The sequence below is a fragment of the Narcine bancroftii genome, chromosome 10 (genome assembly GCF_036971445.1).
Source record: "Narcine bancroftii isolate sNarBan1 chromosome 10, sNarBan1.hap1, whole genome shotgun sequence".
Classification (NCBI taxonomy): Eukaryota; Metazoa; Chordata; class Chondrichthyes; order Torpediniformes; family Narcinidae; genus Narcine; species Narcine bancroftii.
In genome coordinates this window covers 35,819,390-35,837,955 of record NC_091478.1, presented here as the reverse complement: position 1 = coordinate 35,837,955, position 18,566 = coordinate 35,819,390, and the positions used below count along the sequence as shown (strand labels likewise).

The following is an 18,566-nucleotide window of genomic DNA, read 5'->3' as shown; positions in this document are numbered from 1 at the left end:
CATCAAACTAATGATAATAATGAGTTTATTGTCATATCCATTGTACAATGTACATATGCACCAATATACACAATTGCTGCAGCTGAGCAGTATCTGTAAACAGAACTACATTTGTAAAGTTAATTAAATTGTAATAAGAAAATAAATGCATAAGATGGATAATAAATATCGGGAGCAGCTCAGGATTCATGTAAAAATCTGACAGCTCTTGGAAAGAAACCACTCTTAAACCTAAAGGAACTGGTTTTTCAGACTTCTGGATGAAGGTAGCAGTGAGAAGAGGCTGTGACCAGGGTGATGGGAGGGCATTATGCTATTGACTGCCTTAAGGAAATGCATCACATAGATATCTGTGATGGATGAGGAGTCAGACCATGTGATGGACCTGGCTATGTTTGCCACCTTCTGCATCCCTGGCACTTGCATTTCCCAACCAAACTGAAAGTATATTTTCCACAGTGCACCTGCAATATAAACCATCCAAGGGCATGGCAAATCTTCTCAGTGCTTTGAAAGTCGAGGCATTGGTGTGCCTTCTTCATGGTCGCCTCGATGTGTTGGCTCCAGATAAGGTCTCTGAAATATGGACGAGGGAATTTGAAGGTACTCACGCTCCCCACTTCCTTTCCTGATATGTGGTCCCTTAGCCTCTCCTTCCTGAAATCAAGATCCTTGGGTCTTGGTGATGCTGAGAGCAAGATTATTGTTTTGGCACCTCCCAGCTGGGTGCTCAATCTCCATCCTGCATCTGACTCATCATTTCCAGTTCTGATACGAGTTGGAACTGAACTTCTTCTGTGCATTAATAGTTTTACAGGGAATAGAGTAGAGGACTAAGCTCGCAGCCTTGGGGTGTTCCTGTGTTGATGGTTAGCATGGAAGAGGTGACATTGCCAATCTGCACTGATTAAGCATAATCTTGCCATAAATTTTTCGTTTCACCTCGACTTTAATAATGGAAGGCAACATTTTGCCAACAACTGCCAGGCTATCCAATGCATCATTCCCTTTCCTTCACACCATTTCAGCAGTAAACACATCAATGATGCAAAGGGTGAGGACTCAGCATAAAGGAGAGAGATTGAAAATTTGGCTGAATTCTGTTGTAACATCAACCCATCACTTAATGTCACTAAAGCTTTCTGAAAAGGAAAGGAAAACCTGAGGTATATGAACCAGTGATCCTCTGGAGAACAGAGGTGAAGTGAGTGAGCAAATTTAAATTCCTGGGTGTCACTATCTTGGAGGACCTTTTTCTGGACCCAATATACTGAAATTGTTAAGAAAGCGCTACAGCACCTCTACTTCCTCTGAAGTTTGAGGAGGTTCAGAATGTCATCAGAAACCTTGGCAAACCTCTACAGATGTGCTGTCCAGCTGCATTGCAGCCTGGTATGAGGGTACCAACACCTCCGAGTGAAAAGCCTTGAACACAGCTCAGTACATTACAGGCAAAATTCACCCCACGTCGAGAACATCCGCATGGAATGCTGTCATTAGAGAGCACCATCAATCATTAAGGATCCACACCATCCAGGACATGCTCTGTTCTCTCGACTGCCATCTGGAAAGAGGTACAGATGCCACCAGACTCATACCTCCAGGGCAGGAATAGTTGTTACCTCTCAACCCTCCTGAACAGCAGACTCAAACTCATTTAAGGACTTACTTTACTCATTATTTATTACTTTAAAAAAAAAAGTGTTGGCAAAGTCAACATTTCCTTCTTTTTGGCCCACAGGTAAAAAGAATCTCAAGGTTGCATTCAATGTCTTGATCTAGACAATAGGAGCTGGAGTAGGCCATTTGGCCCGTCAGGCCAGCACCGCCATTTTAGATCATGGCTGATCATTACCATCAGTACTCTCTCCCTATACTCACTCCAATGATACTTTAACAGAGGGACTTGATTAGGTGACAGTGCTTTGGTTATATTCTTTTCTTTGGCTTGGCTTCGCGGACGAAGATTTATGGAGGGGGTAAATGACCACGTCAGCTGCAGGCTCGTTTGTGGCTGACAAGTCCGATGTGGGACAGGCAGACACGGTTGCAGCGGTTGCAGGGGAAAATTGGTGGGTTGGGGTTGGGTGTTGGGTTTTTCCTCCTTTGTCTTTTGTCAATGAGGTGGGCTCTGCGGTCTTCTTCAAAGGAGGTTGCTGGCCGCCGGACTGTGAGGCGCCAAGATGCACGGTTTGAGGCGATATCAGCCCACTGGCAGTGGTCAATGTGGCAGGCACCAAGAGATTTCTTTAGGCAGTCCTTGTACCTCTTCTTTGGTGCACCTCTGTCACGGTGGCCAGTGGAGAGCTCGCCATATAACATGATCTTGGGAAGGCGATGGTCCTCCATTCTGGAGACATGACCCACCCAGCGCAGCTGGATCTTCAGCAGCATGGACTCGATGCTGTCGGCCTCTGCCATCTCGAGTACTTCGATGTTAGGGATGAAGTCGCTCCAATGAATGTTGAGGATGGAGCGGAGACAACGCTGGTGGAAGCGTTCTAGGAGCCGTAGGTGATGCCGGTAGAGGACCCATGATTCGGAGCCGAACAGGAGTGTGGATATGACAACGGCTCTGTATACGCTAATCTTTGTGAGGTTTTTCAGTTGGTTGTTTTTCCAGACTCTTTTGTGTAGTCTTCCAAAGGCGCTATTTGCCTTGGAGAGTCTGTTGTCTATCTCGTTGTCGATCCTTGCATCTGATGAAATGGTGCAGCCGAGATAGGTAAACTGGTTGACCGTTTTGAGTTTTGTGTGCCCGATGGAGATATGGGGGGGCTGGTAGTCATGGTGGGGAGCTGGCTGATGGAGGTAAATGGTTTACAGAGCTTCTGCACAGGTGTTTAATTTAGCCAAGCCTCCATTACACATGGGAGCTGGGGAATGCAGAATGCAATGGAGAGTGCAGCTTGTGGAGAGAAGAGAAAGCTTTTCCAGCAGTCATTGATAGCAAAGAAAGGAAAGAATGCGTAATCCAAACCCCCAAGAGGTAAGTAACTTTCTTCAATGTTGTATCACTTTCACGTCCCAGATGAAGAAGGTACTTTTTGTCATTAATGTGATGGCCAACTTGCCCGCAACAAACAGTAACTTGATGTTAAATAACCATAAAATTTATTTAACCACAGTTTGAGAGAAATTAAATTTTCATCAGAACATCTCTGTACTTTGAATAATTCAACTGAACATTATCCATTCATCTGATTTACCATCTACTGGGTGTTACCCTGGACTGATTCAAAGATAGGAGTACAGCTCATCATTACTGACACCTGAGCGCAAGTTTAACTTTTCTATCAACACTATTTCTCTTCAGTAATCATTACTATCTGTGTTTACCATGCGACACTCAGCTGGCTGGAAAGTGCAAAAGCTAGCTGAAAATATGAGATAAGCATCTTTTATGTATCTTCTATTATCACATTGAATCAAATAAGAAGTGATGGTGTTAATACACAAAAGTGCCAGAGAAATTCAACAGATCGAGAAGCATTCATGTGAAGTGACAGGTGACCAATTTTGGAAAATTTCCCACATTTCAGGCTGCATTTTTAAAAATAAAAGTTTGGAACGGGAATGAGTCGCTCATTCCCATTCCAAAATTTTTCCAGCGGCAACTCTAGACATTTTTGTGGACTGCAGGTGATCCGCAACAGTGGGCATAAATGAATAGGACCACGTCGATGCTGTGATGTTGTATCTCACCTTGACTCGAGTATTTTAGTGAAAACGTCCTTCCCGTTTGAACGGCCACGACGGAGGGAGAGTGTGAAAATTATCAACGGGAAATTTTCACCACGGGGGGCTGTGTTAAAAAAAGACATTTTGAGCTGGAGTTCTTCCTCAGGAATCTGGACAAAGGTAGGTGGCTGAATAAGGAGGTGTGGGGGAGGGGGAGAAGAGGAGAGGCAGGAAGAGGAGAACAGACAAGCAGGTAAGAGGTAATAGGTGAATACAGATGGGAGGGTAGAAGAGAAAGAAGTTGAAAAGTGATTGGAAAGGGTAGCCCTCAAAGGGAAGGGGCTGGGGAACTGGAGGAAAGGAGGGCGCGAGACACACACACACAGGGAGACGGGGAGAGGGAGGGGGAGGGGGAGGGGGAGAGGGAGAGGGAGAGAGACCCACACACAGGGAGGGAGAGGGAGAGAGACCCACACACAGGGAGGGAGAGGGAGAGAGAGACCCACACACAGGGAGAGAGAGGGAGAGAGAGACCCACACACAGGGAGAGAGAGAGAGAGACGCACACACAGGGAGAGAGAGAGAGAGAGAGACCCACACACAGGGAGAGAGAGAGAGAGACCCACACATAGGGAGAGAGAGAGAGACACCCATACACAGGGAGAGAGAGAGAGAGAGAGACCCATACACAGGGAGAGAGAGAGAGAGAGAGACCCACACACAGGGAGAGAGAGAGAGAGAGAGACCCACACACAGGGAGAGAGAGAGAGAGAGAGACCCACACACAGGGAGGGAGAGAGAGAAAGAGACCCACACACAGGGAGAGAGAGAGAGAGAGAGAGAGAGAGAGACCCACACACAGGGAGAGAGAGAGAGAGAGAGAGAGAGAGAGAGACCCACACACAGGGAGAGAGAGAGAGAGAGAGAGAGAGAGAGACCCACACACAGGGAGAGAGAGAGAGAGAGAGAGACCCACACACAGGGAGAGAGAGAGAGAGAGAGAGAGAGAGACCCACACACAGGGAGAGAGAGAGAGAGAGAGAGACCCACACACAGGGAGAGAGAGAGAGGAGAGACCCATACACAGGGAGAGAGAGAGAGAGACCCATACACAGGGAGAGAGAGAGAGAAAGAGAGACCCACACACAGGGAGAGAGAGAGAGAGAGAGACCCACACACAGGGAGAGAGAGAGAGAGAGAGAGACCCACACACAGGGAGAGAGAGAGAGAGACCCCCACACAGGGGGAGAGAGAGAGAGAGACCCACACACAGGGAGAGAGAGAGAGACCCACACACAGGGAGAGAGAGAGAGAGACCCACACACAGGGAGAGAGAGAGAGAGAGACCCACACACAGGGAGAGAGAGAGAGAGAGACCCACACACAGGGAGAGAGAGAGAGAGAGACCCACACACAGGGAGAGAGAGAGAGAGAGACCCACACACAGGGAGAGAGAGAGAGAGACCCACACACAGGGAGAGAGAGAGGGAGAGACCCACACACAGGGAGAGAGAGAGAGAGACCCACACACAGGGAGAGAGAGAGAGAGACCCACACACAGGGAGAGAGAGAGAGACCCACACACAGGGAGAGAGAGAGAGAGACCCACACACAGGGGGAGAGAGAGAGAGAGACCCACACACAGGGAGAGAGAGAGAGAGACCCAGACACAGGGAGAGAGAGAGAGAGACCCACACACAGGGAGAGAGAGAGAGAGAGAGACCCACACACAGGGAGAGAGAGAGAGACCCACACACAGGGAGAGAGAGAGAGAGACCCACACACAGGGAGAGAGAGAGAGAGAGAGACCCACACACAGGGAGAGAGAGAGAGAGACCCACACACAGGGAGAGAGAGAGAGAGACCACACACAGGGAGAGAGAGAGAGAGACCCACACACAGGGAGAGAGAGAGAGAGAGACCCACACACAGGGAGAGAGAGAGAGAGACCCACACACAGGGAGAGAGAGAGAGAGTGAGACCCACACACAGGGAGAGAGAGACCCACACACAGGGCGAGAGAGAGACCCACACACAGGGAGAGAGAGAGAGAGAGAGAGAGACCCACACACAGGGAGAGAGAGAGAGAGACCCACACACAGGGAGAGAGAGAGAGAGACCCACACCTGGGGGAGAGAGAGAGACCCACACACAGGAGAGAGAGAGACCCACACACAGGGAGAGAGAGAGACCCACACACAGGGAGAGAGAGAGACCCACACACAGGGAGAGAGAGAGAGACCCACACACAGGGAGAGAGAGAGAGACCCACACACAGGAGAGAGAGAGACCCACACACAGGGAGAGAGAGAGACCCACACACAGGGAGAGAGACACACCCACACACAGGGAGAGAGAGAGACCCACACACAGGGAGAGAGACACACCCACACACAGGGAGAGAGACACACCCACACACAGGGAGAGAGACACACCCACACACAGGGAGAGACACACCCACAGGGAGACAGATGTTCAGGGTGGGGGGGGGGGGGGGGTTTATAATGGAAATTTTATGTTGCTATTAATGCCATCTGGTGGAGACTTCCAAGACAGAATACAAGGTGTTTATTCAATTGGCAGGTGGCCTCAAATTAGCACTGCATGAGGCCATGTTAGTGTGGCAATGGGTGTGGAATTCATATGGTTGCCCACTGTGATGGTTTTCACCTAAATGACCTCCCAGTTTACATCCAGTTTTCCCCGAGGTAGAGGAGGCCACATCAGGTGCACCAGATGCAGAAAATTGTCCCTGCGGATTCAGGTGAGGTGTTGCTTTGCTCAGAAGGACTGCTTCAGGCCCCACATAGTGACGGAGGAGGAACAAGAGCAAGTGCAACAGTTCTTGCCAGCACCAAGGGGGTGATTAATGAGTGGCTGGAGGATACATGGAAGAAGTAATGGTTTTGTTCAGATTTGGGCAATCCAAGTTGATGGTCATGTGATCTCGTTGAATGATGTAACAACAACCTCGCGCTCATCATCATCAGCAAAACTGAGGAGATGATTGTGGACGTCAGGAGGAAGACCGAGGAACACGACCCCCGTCCTCATCGAGGGCTCAGTAGAGGAGAGGGTCAAGAACTTCAAATTCCTGGTGTCAACATCTGAGGATCTGTCCTGGAGCCTCCATGTTGATGCAATCACAAAGAAGGCCCGCCAGCGGCTATACTTTGAGAGGTCTCTGAGGAAACTATGTCACGGAAAACACTCAAACTTCTACAGGTGGACCGTGGAGAGCATTCTGGCTGATTGCATCACTGCCTGGTATGGAGGCACCAACGTACAGGAGAGGAATAAACCTCAGAGGGTTGTTAAATCATCCTGCGACATCACAGGCACCAGACTTCACTCCACTGAGGACATCTACACGAGGCGGTGTCTTAATAAAGCAACCTCTATCCTCAAAGAGGCCATGCCCTCTTCGCCACTGGGGAAAAGGTACAGGATCCTAAAGTCAAGCACTGAACAGCACAAGGGCCAGCTTTCCCCCCCCCCCCCCCCCCCCCCCCCCCCCCCCCCCCCGGCTACCATCAGATTCCTGAATAATCAATGAACCAAAGACACTGCCTTACTTTTCATTCACTGTTATTTATAGTAAATGTAAGATGGTTAAATATGAATGTTTGTGCTACGAAGCTGCCACAAAGCACCAAATTTCATGAATTGTTCATGACAATAAATTCAGATTTAGATCTACATATACCACCTGAGGAAACTGCCCATCTCTGGTCCATAGTGCATGCACACAGACACACAGTACACCCTACATACAAATGACAAGTACATGGAGCCATCCAAAATAATATTCATAAAGTGATTTATGGGCTTCTTGGCTTTTTAAGCAGTCTCACTGCTTGCAGTCAGAAGCTGGCAGTCTTGGTTTGTATGCTCCTGTCCCCTCTTCCTTGAAGGTAGTGTCTCAAAGATACTGCAGGCTGGATGGCAGGTCGTCCTCAATGATTCTCTGAGCCCTCTTTAAGCACCGATCCCTGCAGATTATAGGGGAGAACCCAGTGATCTTCTCAGCAGTTTAATCACCCTCCATACTGATGCTTTGCAGCTACTCTACAAAGACCTCAACAATGAAGACGCTGTTTACATCCAGTACCGCACGGCAGTCTCTTCAATCTGAGGCGCCTGCAAGCTCACACCAAAACATAAGAGCAACTTGTCCCTGAACTACTCTTTGCAAACAATGCGCTTTAGTTGCCCATTCAGAGCCAGCTCTCCAGCGCATGACGTCCTGTTTTGCAGAAACTGCCAAAACATTTGGCCTGGAAGTCAGTCTGAAGAAAACTGAGGTCCTCCATCAGCCAGTTCCCCACCATGACTACCAGTCCCCCCACATCTCCATCGGGCACACAAAACTCAAAACAGACTACCAGTTTACCTACCTTGGCTGCACCATTTCATCTGATGCAAGGATCGACAACGAGATAGACAACAGACTCGCCAAGGCAAATAGCGCTTTTGGAAGACTACACAAAAGAGTCTGGAAAAACAACCACCTGAAGAAACACACAAAGATCAGCGTGTACAGAGCCATTGTCACACCCATGCTCCTGTTCGGCTCCGAATCATGGGTCCTCTACGGTATCATCTACAGTTCCTAGAACGCTTCCCATCAGCGCTGTCTCTGCTCCATCCTCAGCATTCATTGGAGTGACTTCATCACCAACATCAAAGTACTCGAGCTGGCAGAGTCCGCAAGCTGGGTGGGTCACGTCTCCAGAATGGAGGACCATTGCCTTCCCAAGATTATGTTATATGGCGAGCTCTCCACTGGCCACCGAGACAGAGGTGCACCAAAGAAGAGGTACAACGACTGCTTAAAGAAATCTCTTGGTGCCTGTCACATTGACCACCGCCAGTGGGCTGATATCACCTCCAACCATGCATCTTGGCGCCTCACAGTTCGGTGGGCAGCAACCTCCTTTGAAGAAGACCGCAGAGCCCACCTCACTGACAAAAAACAAAGGAGGAAAACCCGACATCCAACCCCAACCAACCAATTTTCCATTTCAACTGCTGCAACCGTGCCTGTCTGTCCCGCATCGGACTTGTCAGTCACCAACGAGCCTGCAGCAGACGTGGACATACCCCTCCATAAATCTTCGTCCGCGAAGCCAAGCCAAAGAAAGAAAACGATGATGCTACCAGCCTGGACACACTCTATTGTGCTCCTGCGGAATGTCAATAGGATAGTGGCCAGTAGCCTGGCCCTCCTCAACTTCCTTCAGAAGTGTAGGAGCTGTTTTGCTTTCCTAATGAATAAGGAAGTGTTGTGGGTCCAGGATAGGTAGTCCTTTAAATGGACACCAAGGAGGTTTGTTCTCTTCACTCTCTCTATGACAGAGCCATTGATGATGTAGTGGGGAGTGGTCCTTCATCCTCCAGGTCCACAATCATCTCCTTTGTCTTGTCCATGTTGAGACTCAGCTTGTTGCTCTTGCTCCACTGTTCAAGAGTTTCAACTTGCTCTCGGTCAGCCTACTCACCATTGTTGCCTTAATCAGCTGACTACCATAAACTCTAGGATTCTTTCAGAGCCGAGCCTGGCAGTGAGTTGGCAGCGTGAACAGTAAAGGGCTGAGCACGCAGTTCTGAAGTACACCAGTGCTCAGTGTGATGTGGCTTGAGGTTTTCATGCCAACTCAGAAAGACCATGGTCTTTTAATCTAGAAGTCCAGGATCTATATATTTGTACCCAGTAATGAACAAACATGCAAGAGAATAAGAGTTAGACAAGTGCTCATGACAGATAAGAAGTGACTGGCTTTCAAGGCCATTTGTTCAATTTACAATCACCCGTCTAGCATCTGCATCCTGTTTAAGATAGGTTATCTGTTAACAGCAGATTGGCACTTCTTCCTACTGGTCTAATGCAGACATTGTATAATTAATTCACCCTTTTGATGATTCATCTCCTCCTCACACAAGGATCCCCTGAAAAAGTTGGTGGTCAGTCTTGAACCAATGAAGGGTCTTCAGAACACCACAATAAAGCGTATCATTGTCTCTTTCTCTCTCTCCTTAAAGAGTCCATCGCCTGAATCCTTGGATTTTCAACGGAAGGCCTTAGGCTAAGGCCAAGCTGTGAGTCAGTTAGTTCAAAAATGATGGCAAGAGAGCAAGGCTGCAGAAACATACCTGAGGTATTACCATCATGAAGGTTAAAAAAAACATAGCTGTGGATATACTTTGAAAAAAATCAAAGCCTGCACATGCTGAAAAGCTGAAATGAACACAAAAATCTGCTGAAAATACTCAGCTGGTTTGGCACATCAGTACAAAGAGAAAAAAGAATTAATGTTTCAGGTGAAAGGTATCTGACTGGAAACATCAACTCTGTTTCTTTTACCTGCCATGTTTCCACAATGTTTTATTTATACATTTTATTTTGATTTTTTTTTCCAAAAAATTATATAGTAACATTTTAAATATACAATATATTAAACTTTATCTCACAAACACAGCAAACAAAAACAAAAAGTCCCTCCCTCCCTCCTCTACATACAGATCCATTCACCATCAGAGCTTGCACACATTTTAAGTATATAGAGTACAGTTGGGTAAAACTACATTTTTGTGTACACACAAGTTACTTTTATACCTTTCGCTTTGTTCCTTTTTATTACTGTATCCGGGCCCCCATGTAGTCCAGGTATGGCTGCCAGTCCTTTACAAAAATGTTGTATTTGTTCTTTAAGTTGTTCAATGGTTCCTTTTATTGTTATGTGATAATCCATTAAAATGTAATATACATGATATACCAACTTTTGTCTGCTGTAAGGCAAACAAAGAGTTGCCACGAGCATTGCCTGGTTCCCTGAACAATAGGAGAAAGAGAAGCAAAAGTGGGTCCCTTCAGAGACACAGAGGGTCCATAGATTTGCCTCAGGTGTTCCGGCAGCCAAGAAATAGGCTTTAGTTCAAACCATCGGGTAGACCAAGCTCCAGATCCAAACCTCTGATACGATCAGGAAGGCCTTCAGCACCCAAGGCCCTTTGTGAGCCCTTCTTGCCCTCAGCACGCTCCTGAATCCCAGTACCAATACCTGGTTCCCATGAGCTGGTCATTAGTAGCTTGTGTGAGTCCTTTGGAAGAGGGGGGGGGAAGTGGGGGGGGGGGAGAGGGGGGGGGAGAGGGGGGGGGGGGGAGAGGGGGGAGGGGAGAGGGGGGGGAGAGGGGGGGGGAGGGGGAGGGGGGGGGGGAGGGGGGAGGGGGGGAAGGGGGTGGGGAGGAGGGAGGAGGGGAAGGGGGGAGGGGGGGAAGAAGAAGGAGTTGTTCTTCCTCTTTCTGGGGCTCTTCACCGGTTCCTCTGTTCACCTGGGATCTGCAATTCCTCGTGGCCACTGCTGCCAGCAAAGGCATTGCCACCTTGGATGCAGACTCTGAGGTTGCAGGATTCAGGGCATTGTTTCCCCCAAGGAAGGCCACCTGACTATTTTTCCCTCAACTTCATGGCAGCTTTTTCTGCAACTGTCCTGTGAAAATCATGAAGTCTTTATATAGTGACTCATTTCTCCACAGCCTTACTGCCAATGACGTGATAGATACGACCCTTTCATGCATTGCATGGTGGACCATGCATGTGTCCTATTTTAGTGCAAAACATTGCCAAAGCCAATTTATTTCATTTGGAAGATCCAAGGGATATTAGTGCTATTGAAGTACATTTGCACATCAGAAAGGGGTAAAATGCAATTACGAGGAAATGATACTTGTAAAATCCAGGGACTATCCAAGTAATGAGAGAACTAATGAATGAGTGTTTGATGGCTCTGTATTTGCTGGAGTTTAGAAGGATGAGGGCATCCTCGATGAAATATATAAAAATTGCGGTGCTGCTGAAGTTCATGTAACGACAGCATAGCTGCTGGTGCAGACCTGGAGAGAGCAGGGATCAGAGACACAGCGCTCTTGTGGGGTCCAAATTCCCAGTCCGGCTGTCATCTCCAGGCTTTGAATGGCCCGTTAAAGGAGCCAACTGTAGTTTTATTTAAAATCCCGCAACCATGGGGACTGCGCCAAAGATGGTAGCAGCCACGAGAGGTTTGCAGATTCCAGTGTAGTGGAGGATTGGCACAGGGGCACCTCTGAAAAGGTGAAGCAGAGGAGCAACTTGCAGGATGGTGACCACGGTGGCAGACCAGTGAGGGGTTCTGCGGCTGAAGGACCCACACAGGTGGCAGTCCTGACTAGAGGCAAGGAGCCCACGTATCCTGAGGGTTGCTGGAGACTGGCTCAGAACTGGCTGAAGGAATACCAGGTATCAGAACCGGGATACGAGAGGGTGCCGAGGGCGCTGCAGAGTTCCTAATGGTATTGGAGGTTTGAATCTGGAGCTTGGGGTTTAGACTGCACTGTGTGGCTGCAGGAGTGCTGGAAGTAAATCCACAGACACTTCTGTTAGTCTGGGGGGGGAATCTCTTTTGCTTCTCTTTCTGTCTGTAAGAGGCATGTCAGGCAATTACTGCCGATGGCGAATCAGTTTGCCTTACAAACAGACAAAAGCAATTTTGTGCAATATGACGCTTTTATTTACGTAACAGTAAATTGAATCTTTTTTTAAAAAATTTTTTATTTTCACACCATAAAATCACATTAGCCATGATACACACTTTTTCTTTTTCACACATATACAGTGACTTTTTCTCCCCCCCCCCTCCCTCCTCCCAAGCCACCCCCCCACCCCCCCTCTCATCCATTTTAGGTATACTATCTAGGTTGCATTAAGCCAGTCAGACAATGTTGTCATTCCAACAAAAATACACCAGAAATTCTACTGAGTCCATTCTTTTCTTTCCTTCTCCTTCCATCAACTTAGGTAATGATTGTCCCCGGTAGGTTTTCGCTATTGTATTTAATGTAAGGCTCCCATATTTGTTCGAATATGTCAATATTATTTCTTAAACTATATGTAATTTTTTCTAATGGAATACATTTATTCATTTACAGTAAATTGAATCTTGAAACTAACTGAAAATTGAAAGGCCTGGATAGAGTGGACATGTCTGTAAAGAACAGTTGAGGATCAGAAGGCATAGCCTCAGAATAAAGGACAATCCCTTTGGAACAGAGATGCAGAATAGATTTCTTCAGCCAGAACGTGGTGAATTTGTGGCCACCAATGGCTCTGGAGGCCAAATCATTGGGTGGATAGGTCCTTGATTAATACAGGTTACAAGGAGAAAGCAGGAAAATGGGGTAGAGAGGGAAAAATGTCAGCGATGATTTGATGGGCCAAATGGCCTAATTGTGCTCCTACACTTATAGTCTAAAATGATTGTCCAAAAAAATTTGACTGCAACCTAGGATCTTGGCAAGAACCCTTCAGCAGTGATCATAGATCAGAGGGTGGATGTGGCACAGGAGGTGAGAGTTACTTCTTTCGATCTTTGCTGAAATTGACCACTATCAAGTCACTGAAAATGATTTTTCCTGAGAAAACCTCCAGACACGTGTTCAAGCTGATGCAGTTAATGCTTTGGAGATATGGCAGGAAGAAGGAGGTTTTCCTGAATGGTGTGGAAAAAAAAAGAAAAAAAAACAGGTCTCAAAGAAATTTCATCGATTTCTCTTTCCCCAAAACTCCGAAAGAGGAATCAATTTGTGGAACCTCTTCTCCCACCTGGCTGCAACTTGAGAAATCAAAACTGCTGGAGACAACACCTTAATGGATTAATACGACTCCCTTTATGTGAAGATGGGTAGAGATTCAAAGCGCTGAGAAGGGATATGGAAGAAAAGCATGCAGTCCAGGAGCATCTTCCCAACCCCCTGCACCAGCCAAATGAAATACAGATACCATCAAATTGTGGTCTGTGTTTTAATGTAGGGAACATAGCAGCCAGTCCATGCCCCATTCTCACAAATGACAATATGGATGTGACCAGAGCATCTGTTTCTGGCTGATGTTGGCTTTAAGACAATTGTTGGATGCAGGTTACTGGGGAGAACTCCCTCAAATAAAGCCCATTGTGATGAAAGCGGAACTGGAATCAATAAACAGTACTCTGGCATCGGGGTGTCCTTGTTTGCCAGGTGGCGAGTACAGGAGCTGAGCGCAGGGGCAGGGACCTGGTTAGGCAGCATGCAAACTGGAATGGCTGGCAGGCTGAAGTGAACATGAAAACAGATTACACCACCGTTTTCACTCTACAGAGCTGGATACGCCGACATTTCTTGCATATCTTGTTAACAGGAATTTGAAGATTTCAACAAAGCACAGTTCATCCTTATTACTATCAGTTCCTCTTAATAAAATTCTTCACTAAAATGCCCCGTTTCAATTCCAAGCAAAGATTTGTACTAACATTGCTTATTTTGTCATCTGCTTTGTGGAAGGAGGAACTAAAGCTGGTTCTTAAACAATATAAAACACTGAACTCTGAACACGTTATTCAGTAACAGATCAAAGTACTCACTTTTAGCCCCCAGCATGCCGTTAACATGTCTGCCCTTTAAAACACTTTATGCTCTCTCTTGCCAGCAGTCAGTTAATCCAATTTGCCGTTGCATCACTCCATTGATTGACAATAGTGCAGAATAAAAGTTATTAAGACACTGTCAGTTCTCCAGATGCCACTGCCTCGCCTGCTTACCTCACATCTTCAGACTGTGGGATGGCCAATGAGGTTTGATGCTTTGCTTTGCTGATCTGCATTAGGAGCTGTCAGCTTGTCTGGGACAGATGAGAATGGAACGGAGCATTGCACGATGGTGAAAGGGCAATCCAGAAGAGTGGAAGAACCGGTTTCTTCTGCTGCCGCACAAAAGCGGCAAGTTCAATATCAGTGACTCGAGCAGAAGACAGATCAATGCGATTAGAAAGAAGTCAGATGGATTTCCAAAGGAATGGGAGACTTTACAAGTTAGTGAGTCAGTCAATCAGTCAGTGGATGATGAAGAACCTTCCACATCCTGAAAACATTTGCAAAATGCATTGCAGCCAAATGATCACATTTACAAGTCATGGCTCACAGACTTGGCACAAGACTCCTGGACACATACTCTGCCATGGAAGGAGATAACCAGAGAAAAAGATCCAAGGATGTGCTGGAAGCTTCCTAGACAATGTGCACCATCTGCACTAACCCCTGGTAGCCTCTGGCTCATAACCACTCATGTTGATGTTCACCGCACCATTGGCGATGGGATTGAGAACCTCAAGGACAAGCATCGGGGCCTTCAGAAGCCCACATGAGCTGCGGCCATCGGCCATCTCCTGCTCCACCTGCGCAAAGTCTACAGTCCCCAGGTTGGTCTCATTAGCCACCTTCGAACCCGTAAAAGCAGTGGAAGCAAGTAGAGTTCAATCTTGAACGACAGCCTGATTAGACGAGATGGTTGAAATTATAATGTGGAGGCAGAACACCAAGGTTCCAAAAAATAACAAATTAATAAATTGCCATTTATTATAATTGCATAGAAAATGACCAATGTTTTAATGTTTATACCACACACACACAAGCCTTTTGTCATTAATAGTCTGTTCTGATTTTTCTACTTCATACTTGTTCTTTCCCCCCTCAAAGTTCCTAACATCCCTCAAATACATGACTAGTATCAGTTTCCATCATTCTATGCAGCGGCAGATTCCAAATTCTCACCACATTTCGTGTGAAGAAATGCACTCTATGCTTTTCTTAACTGACATGTTTGTTGCTATATTCATTACCCTTTCATCTCAAGTTTTCCAGAAATAGATTTTTCTTCCTCAATCCAGAAGAAGCACTTCAAATTTTGTATTAATGAATTTCATCTGCCATTCATCTGACAATCTGTATTTGTTTCCTTCAAGATAATGCATTGGCCAGGAACACTAATTATTCCTCAAAGAGTTCCAAGAGGCTATTGACATCACGAGTAGAATGATTTAATACTTGATCAAAATTTGCTGAGTGTTAAACAGTTATCTTTAGATTGCCTTTTCAAAGTCCTGGTGCAGGGCCTCTGGGCTTCAGAAGCTAAAAGTAAACCATACTGACAGCTCCAATGTAGAAAGTACAAACAAGTTGATTTGAATTTTAGCCCTGAACAAGAAATGGCAGTTGGAGGAAAATGGATGATAAATTATGAACGATGACATTGTATACTTTGGTGTACAAGTTGAGTCTTGAAATGTTCAAAAAGCACTCAAACATTAGGGGGGTCGACATATGCCAGATACAAAAATGAGACTTTAAATTCAACTAAAAAACCACTCGACGTAAATTCACCTTACAAGGTGCCCCTGGAAGCACTTCCCCAGTGTTGGGCACCGCCATAACCCACCCAGACATTCTACATTTGTAGAGCCCGGGGTCCCCGCTCCTGCCCAGGAGCCAACACATAGCCACGGTTCCTGCAGAGCACACTTGGGCAGCAAGGCGATTTCTTCGATGCGGATGGCACTGCACCCAATGTTGAGAATAGAGTCTCCAACTCTGGCTGCAGCCGACGCTGAAGACTCGGACCCAGCTCCATTTGGCATCTTCTCAGCCAGAAGCAAATTCAAACAAAGGTTTTCTTTTCTTTAAACTTGCTTGCTTAATTTACAAATCTGTTACTTGCCAATTATAACAAAGTTTGGGTTTGGTTGTTCCTGAGAGGCCCAGACACCAGTCTCCGACACGTTCTTTGCAGAAAATTTGGTGGGGGTTGACTTTCACGCCCAGTAAATAATAAAACCACAAAAATGAGGCTGAAATGGGAACCAGACTTATCTGAAGGTCGACTTGTATGCCAAAATTTATGGTAGCTTGCGGCATCATAGATTGAATAACAGATTTGTTTTTCATGGAGAGAGATGGGAAACAGTAAACTGTGGCAGAAGTTAGAGATGAAAACACAGAAATGCTGAAAGACAGTTTTTAAATCATGAAATTAAAGTGACCATTCATGAAATCCTTAAGAAAAATTGCATTGAATTAAATATGTCAATTTGTAACTGCGTTTTCATTTTTCTGCTAAACCAATAAATGCTTTGTCCCACAAAATTTGCTTGTTCCATTATTAGGAAATTTTAGTGGTGGGGGGTGGGGTTAAATGCATTTTTTTAAAAAAAATAGATTAGCATCTTTTCTGGCATCTGATGGGGGGGGGGGGTGGTAGAAAAGAGAGGTTGATGACTGAAAAAACCCTCACTTGTATTTGTTAAAAAGGTTGTAATAACCATGCAACCATAGATTAATGAATTTTATTTTTATATGTAGGAACTCCTGGCTGCATCTAATGTATGCAATCTCACCCATAATTTTTAAGCTAGTTTCAAAGCAGGAAAGTTTGTTACAGAAATGCAAACACTTTCAGAAATTATGATACAGGGTAGCAACTGGTTAATTCAAGCAAACCAGCCTTTGGAAAAAAAACTGTATATATTCAACATCCCTGCAGTAATCAAGCTGATGCACTGTCTTGAAGAACACAGCTGCTCAATCACAACAGGTTATAACTTGAGATTTGGTTAGGAAACTTACATGGCAAGATCATATATTGGCATATGAAATATTTTGTCAAATAACCTAACGTGCATTGACTTTAAAGCCATTGAAACTAGCCATTGGATGTGGGATAACTACACAAGGAAAGACAATAAATAGGGTAAATGTTCCTGTTAATCGGCTCAGACAGCTCTCAGGAATGAAACCCTTATGTAATCCAAGACTGCCTTTGCTTCTTTAGGGATCAAAGAGCATGGGAGTTAAGCAGTGGAGTTGAAACAATGAATGGTGAAATATGCAGGAGCAACTGAATGATCTATTCCTATTGTTCTTGCAATCAAGGGGTTGTACGGGTGGGGTGATTAAGCAGGGGCCAGAGGGGCCAAGGGCAGGTGTGGATAAGGAGGATATGAGGGTGAGGGCCAAGTTGATTACGGTAAAGGAGAAGCCCCTCTGCACCCACACAAGGACAGGATTCCTATTGTCCTCATTATTACATTGGTAATAAATCTTTACCTCCTGCGAGATCTGCTGATTTCCTCCAGCCTTTGTGTTTTTAGTGCTAAAAGTAGCATTGAGGTAATAAAGACCCACCCCACGTCTCCACATTCAGCAAATCAACCTCTTCCATTTCTAACACCTACTACCATGATATCTCTCTCTCTTTTCCATGACTCCCTCAACAATTGCCCTCCTGCATCCACCCAGAGGATGTACTCCACTTGCACCCACACCTCCTCTCTCACTGCCATTTGGGACCCCAAACAGTCCTACCAAATGAAACAACATTTCACTTGTGAAACTGCAGGGGTCATGTACTGCATCCAGTGCTCCTATTGTGCTCTCCTCAACATTGGAGAAACTGGACACAGACAGAGATTGGTTTGTTGAGCACCTCAGCTTTATCCATGGCAATAGCATGGATCTCTCAGTCACTACTGAATTCCCCATCCTAAGTCCATCCATGATCTCATGCACTCCCAGACTGAGACCATTTGCAAATTGGAGGATCACCACCACATTCTCCAACGGAAAAGCATTCTATTGACTTCTCCGGTCCCCCCACCCCAACATTTCCTAACCTCAATCTCTCTCTCCCCTCAGTATCCTTTCAGAGCCAAAAACTGTCCCCTCCCCAATCAGTTCTCATCTTCCTCTTTATCATTTCCAATTATCTTTTGTCTGAAACTCTGTACACCTTCCCCTCCCACTCTTCCCTTTCCACCAGGCTTTTAATATAGGCTCCTGTCTGCTTTTAGCTCATACCTTGAGGAAGGGCTCAGGCCCAAAACATTGGTAATAAATCTTTACCTCCTGCGAGATCTGCTGATTTCCTCCAGCCTTTGTGTTTTTAGTGTTAAAAGTAGCATTGAGGTAATAAAGACCCAGTAATGATCTCTGGAATGAAGGATCATTCAGGAAAGGGAACATCTTTTTGTTATGTCCTTGTGTTT

General features: G+C 46.0%; 1 protein-coding gene across 1 annotated transcript in view; it reads right to left on the bottom strand.

Moving 5' to 3' along the window:
* LOC138744460 (phosphatidylcholine:ceramide cholinephosphotransferase 1-like) overlaps window positions 1-14,264 on the bottom strand; it is a 166,775-nt gene extending 152,511 nt beyond the window's left edge. Inside the window, exon 1 of the mRNA XM_069900661.1 lies at window positions 14,116-14,264. The gene's annotated coding sequence lies outside the window, so the exon portion shown is untranslated. The remainder of the gene's footprint in view (window positions 1-14,115) is intronic.
* Between the last annotated feature and the right edge of the window lie 4,302 nt (window positions 14,265-18,566).